Source organism: Alnus glutinosa, chromosome 4, assembly GCF_958979055.1.
Source record: "Alnus glutinosa chromosome 4, dhAlnGlut1.1, whole genome shotgun sequence".
Taxonomy (NCBI): domain Eukaryota; kingdom Viridiplantae; phylum Streptophyta; class Magnoliopsida; order Fagales; family Betulaceae; genus Alnus; species Alnus glutinosa.
In genome coordinates, this window is record NC_084889.1 from 19,230,522 (window position 1) to 19,236,511 (window position 5,990).

Sequence of the window (5,990 nt, forward strand, 5' to 3'; positions counted from 1 at the left end):
GAGAACTAGTTGCTGAGGGCACGTCCATTTGATGAGCCACATCAAAGCGACGGAAACACTTTAAGGCAGTGTGGCCAAGTTTCCCACAAATCTGACATTGAGGACGAGAGGAGTCAGAGGAGTAACGCGGATGGGTACCGCCACGTGAGCTGAAAAAGGAGCCACGAGTAGAGCCTCCACCACGATAGCTTTGGTGAGGACGTTGAGGACGGCCTTTGAAGGATTGGCGTGATGCAACATGGGCAGAAGCAGTAAGTAGCCCACTGGATTGATTTTGATGATCAATTCGCATCTCATGAGTGAGAAGGTGATTATACAGCTCCTCAATGCTCATAGGGTCGAGACGTGTTGTGACAGAAGTCACGAAAGGATCAAAATCTGATCCTAAACCAGCAAGGATATACGAAATGGATTCATCATCGGACAAAGGTTGTCCGGCAGCTGCAAGTGTGTCACATAAGCTCTTGACACGTTGAAAATATTCTGAAATAGATGCATTACCTTTGCGCAAGGTTGCAAGATGAGTCCGCATTTGAAGAGTTCGGGCTCGAGATTGAGAGGTGTACATTCTCTCAAGAGCCATCCAGACTTCTCTGGAGGTAGAGTACCCAATCATCTGGGCAAGCACATTTTCAGTCAAGGATGACAAAATGGTGCTTAGTAAAAGCTGGTCCTGTTGGAACCAACGTTTGTAATCTGGATTAGGAGCCAATGGGGAAAGGCCATCATTGCTAGTAGAAGCAGAGGAAACAAGCTTTGGAGGTGGTGGGACGGAACCATCAATGTAGCCATAAACATCATGTCCCTGTAAATAGGGAAGGAGCTGTTGTTTCCAAGTAAGATAGTTGTCACGTCCAAGTTTGACATAAGAAAAGTTGGGCATGGGAGCAATGGTTGGTAGAGTTGAGGGTGAAACAGAGGATTGTGTGGAGAAGTCAGACATGGCGACGTTAGTCGAAGAGGGCTCTGATACCATAATGATTTTTTGATAAAGAAAGGATAGTGTTTGATTGTTAATTGCCTTGCTTAGCATTGTGCTTAGATCATCATTTATATAAAGGATTTACAGGGGTTAGAAGACAACCCAAAGACTACAACAACAGCTATTGCATTATCTAGAACTTACTAAAAGTAAACTACCTACTTAGCTACTGTACAACGTGAGAGTCCTTGAGCAATGAAAAACTGAAGCCCATGTTTCCTGTTGAGTTTCCCTTGAAATAAGGATGTCAATCAAGCTGTGAAAATCCCTTGAAGTCAGGACTGTTTGATACGCAGGTTTCCTATCTTCTGCAGAGTTGCTACTCTATTTCTTGGAGACTTTTCTGGAGATAGGTTGGCTTGAGGAGGTGACGTGGAGTCCTGCTCCATATCTGAAAGTTGTGCTTCAATACTCTCTCTCTCTCTCTCTCTCTCTCTCTCTCTCTCTCTCTCTCTCTCTCTCTCTCTCTCTCTCTCTCTCTCTCTCTCTCTCTCAGAGTAAATTCTTTCTCAGTAATTTTTTCTTTGAATAAAATCTCTCCTTCCCACAGCATTTCAAGTGCACATACATAGAGGAACCGCCACCATGGAAGACATGAATTTTTTTTTTTTCAGATCGAGGTTTCTATTGTCGTAGTAGTCCCAAATCTGAGACTCTGGTAGCTTTGCTGGTCTGTTTCTTCGTTGTAGTCCCTACCACAAAGCTTCTCCCCATCCCTTCTTTTCCCTTTGTTGGTTTGTGTCTTCACGAGAGAGAGAGAGAGAGAGAGAGAGATGAGAACCCAAATGGCTTTCCCCTCCAAAATCAATCTCGTTGAAACCAAAATTACACCAATGTGTAAACCCAAATGTTTCTGGCTCTTCTTTTTGAAGCAATTCAGCTATCATATCCGCGTAACCACTAATCAGCAAAAACCCCTCATCACCATGTAAACTTCTCATAAAATCACCATTGACTCCTGTTATGAGCTTACTAAGTAATATAGTGTTTGATAATAAAAGATAACAATTTTGACACTTCAAGGGGTCAATTCCTCCTGTTTTCGCTTCTGAATATCTGATGCCCATTTCATTGATAAAGCTTGGTTTAAATACACTGAAGTAATTAACTGAAATACAACTAAACACACTGTCCTAGATAACTACTAGAGTTCCACTACGTTGAACCCCATGATGTGCTCCACGCTGCTGACATGATCCGCCAGCACATGATCTCCTAGCATTCAGGTCTTCTGCCCACGTTCCTTCTTAGCAGAAGTTGGAAATGGCTGTGCCCACGTTCCTTCTTCTTAGCAGGAGTTGGAGGTGGGAACGACACTGTTTTAGGGAATATTAAATAACATAACAGACAGAAAATAACATAGAGTTGCATCCAGCTGTCTTGAACTATCTAAATCAATTGGTTTGCAGACACGTGTAACATTGATGAGTTACCAAGTTGACACTTGTCTGTGGAAACTCTTCTGAACTCTCTTGATAAGATTAGACACTTACGCGCTTAACACGGCTCCTTTGTTAGAAGACCTTGCCTACAAGGGTAGGGAAAGAGTTTCGAAGTTCGTCCACATCCTCCCAAGGTGCGTCTTGTGCAGTTGTCCTAGTCCATTGGATGAGTACCTTAGCACCAGCTTTGTTCCATTTTTTTCTTCAGGTGTCGGTCTAACACAGCTTTTGGTTTCAGGGTCAGAGCGCCCTCCGATGTGAGTGTCGGGAGGTGTGGTAAGGGTGCGATCTGGTTGCCCAATTTCTTCTTGAGGTTAAAGATATGGAAAATAGGATAAAGATATGGGAAGCGTTCGTGTTGGGCTACACGTCAGAGTTAAAGGTATGATTACTGCATAGGGTTATGTGAGTACGAGTGTCTTGTAACTAGCTTTGTTTTTGGATAGTGGATTTCCTGGGTTTGGCTGCCCCGGAGTGGTTTTTTTTCTTCAAAGAGTTTCCACTTCGTAACAAATATCTTGTCTCATTTAAATTCTGCATTTAAGATATTTGTTTGCACACAAACACACACTTGGTTTAAATTATAAGTCAATAAATATTTTCACTTTCTCAATAGTCTAGTCAATGGAGTTGCTATTCTCCCATACCCTTTGACAAACTTTCTATAATACTCGGTTAGCCCTAGGAATGCTCTTAAGGCTTTGGTGGTTCGAGGGACTAGCCAATTGAGCATGGCCTCAATTTTTGATGGATCAGCCTTCACTCCTTCCTCTGAGATCAAATGACATAAGTATTCTACCTCTTGGCACCCAAATTGACACTTACATAACTTAATATACAATTGGTGTAACTGGAGTAGCTCTAGGACAGCCCTAAAATGTTTTAGATGGTGTTTGATGGTCTTACTACAGATTAGGATGTCATCAAAAAATACGAAAACACACTTTCTTAGATAGGGTCTCTAAAAACATCATTCATTAGGCCTTGAAAGGTTGAGGGTGCATTAGTTAGCCCAAAAGGCATAACTAAGAATTCATAATGCCCTTCATGGGTCATAAATGCAGTTTTTGGGATGTCTTCCGGCTTCATTCTAATTTGATGATAGCCAGACCTAAGATCAAGCTTAGAAAAATCATAGACCCATGTAGTTCATCTAGGAGTTCATCAATGTTGGGTATAAGGTACTTATCTTTGATAGCATTCTTGTTGAGGGCACGATAATCCACACACATCCTCCGGTTGCTGTCAGCCTTCCTCACTAGCAAAACTGGGAAAGAATAAGGATTCTGGCTTGGTCTTATAATCTGAGTTGACAGCATCTCCCTAACCAACTTTTCTATTTCTTCCTTCTAGTAGTAAGGATACTGGTATGGCCTGGCACAAGTGGGCTAAGCTCCATTGGTCAACTGGAATACCCCTGTGAACCCCTCTAGAACCTCGGCTATTAATGGGTGTTGCAGCTTCTTGGGTTTTGGTGCCTCGACTCCTATGAGTTGTAGCCAAATTCCCTTGCATTCTGCCCCTGGTTTCCTTGAAATTCCATCTCCCATTTCCAAATTATTTGCAGCTTGAATAAGGCCTTGCAGGGAAACCTCTTGGCCTTGGTGTTTGAATTTCATGGTAAGTTCTACAAAGTCCCATAAGCTAGGATCTAGAGTACTTAACCAATCCACTCCTAACACCCTCCTAAAACCAATAGATGTAAATTAGTTTGGAAGTCATACCCTTATAGGCTGAAGGCTACTACTGTACAACACCCTGGATAGGGAATGATTTTTGATGAGTGCCAAATATTGCATATGTGGATCCCTTAATTTGCATTTACTAAACATTTAGTTTTGTTATTTTTTAATGTTTTTTGTTAGTTTTTGTATTTTAGTATTTTACAGGTCATTGAGAGAAAACGGTAGCTTTAAGGTGAAAAATGCAAAGCTTGGAAGAAAGCACACTTTGAGAAGACCTAGATGATGTGGTTATGTTCAACCACATCAAAGAGAGGACTAAATCGAAATTTCTCTAATTGGAGTCAAAATCGGATTGAATTAAATTTTAGATTCTGCACATGTCATAGTATTTTGGCCATAACTTTCAGTTCAAGTATCGAATTAAGATGAATCAAGCGGTGTTGGAAAGGTAACTCAAAATAATACAAATCATTGTGAAATACGATTTTCCTAATTCGGATGTCTGCTATGCCAAAATTTTCCAGCAATAAAAGATCGCAAATCTGGGCGAATTTGGAATCCTTTTCATTCTTGGATTGAGTTTTCAGTATCCTACTCAAACTAGAAGACTAACCCTCTGATTTTACTAGAAATTCTAGGGCTTCTAGGATTTGTTTTCTCCTTATAGATAGACCTCTAAGCCTCAAGAAAAAGTGTGAGAAGCTAGAGACCAAATATATTTTCTTCTTTTTAGTTTAGTTTTTCTTTAGGGTAGGTTTTTATTTTCAATAATCATGTGTAGCTAGATTTTAAACTAAGGTTGATGATGAAGACTCACCATTGAAGAGCAACAATATTTTCATGTAAGTTTATACTATCTGATTTTATGAGTTTTTGATTTCTAATTATTCTATTTCAATTCAATTATTGATATGATTCTTGGATATCTATTGTGATTTATGGATACATGTGATGATTTGATGATTTTATGAGTTTTTGACTTCTAATTGTTCTACTCACATCAGAATATGAGTATGAGGGTGAGATGGAATACTCGAATGTGGTGACAGGTACCATTCCTCTGTTCGGTAACTTAGCTAGCACACTTTTTGATTTTTGATATTAAAAAAAAACTAAATAAAGTAAAATAAAACAAAAGAAAAGGTACTAAGGTTTTTGAATCCACACCCGCCAAATCATAGCAACATATTCTCATGTTCATCAATACACATCCGAAGTTCTCACCGTACAAATCTTATGTATGTTCTACTATGCTTCAAAAAAATCATTAAATCATTCAATGAATCCATTCTTGCACAAATCACAAAAGATATCCGGTTTAAACCAAATCATCAAATGTATCTGTATAACAAAACACAATGAAAACCCAAGCAATTAATTAAATGAAACTATCTCAAATCATCACATGTAACTGTAAATCACAATAGATATTTAAGAATCATATCAATAATTGAATTGAAGTAGAACAATTAGAAATCAAAAACTCATAAAATCGTATAGTATAAACTTACATGAAAATATTGTTGCTCTTCAATGGTGAGTCTTCATCCTCAACCTTAGTTGAAAATCTAGTTACACATGATTATTGAAAATAAAAACCTACCCTAAAGAAAAACTAAACTAAAAAGAAGAAAATATCTTTGATCTCTAGCTTTTCACACTTTTTCTTGAAGCTTAGAGGTCTATTTATAGGGAGAAAATAAATCCTAGAAGCCCTAGAATTTCTAGTAAAATCAGATGTTAGTCTTCTAGCTTGAGTAAGATACTGAAAACTCAATCCAAGAATGAAAAGGATTCCAAATTCGCCCAAATTTACGGTATTTTATTGCGGGAAAATTTTGGCATAGCAGACATCCGATTTAGGAAAATCTTATTTCACAA

The 5,990-nt window shown here is 38.9% G+C and overlaps 1 long non-coding RNA gene and 1 other non-coding gene across 2 annotated transcripts; one reads left to right on the plus strand and one right to left on the minus strand.

Moving 5' to 3' along the window:
- Window positions 1-291: 291 nt before the first annotated feature.
- Window positions 292-431, minus strand: LOC133867538 (small nucleolar RNA Z247). Its single transcript, XR_009900095.1, has one exon. It is a non-coding gene; the product is annotated as a small nucleolar RNA Z247 (small nucleolar RNA).
- Window positions 432-2,498: 2,067 nt separating this feature from the next.
- Window positions 2,499-5,327, plus strand: LOC133865203 (uncharacterized). Its single transcript, XR_009899667.1, has 4 exons — window positions 2,499-2,558; window positions 2,663-2,806; window positions 4,891-4,951; window positions 5,114-5,327. It is a non-coding gene; the product is annotated as an uncharacterized LOC133865203 (long non-coding RNA).
- Window positions 5,328-5,990: the final 663 nt, after the last annotated feature.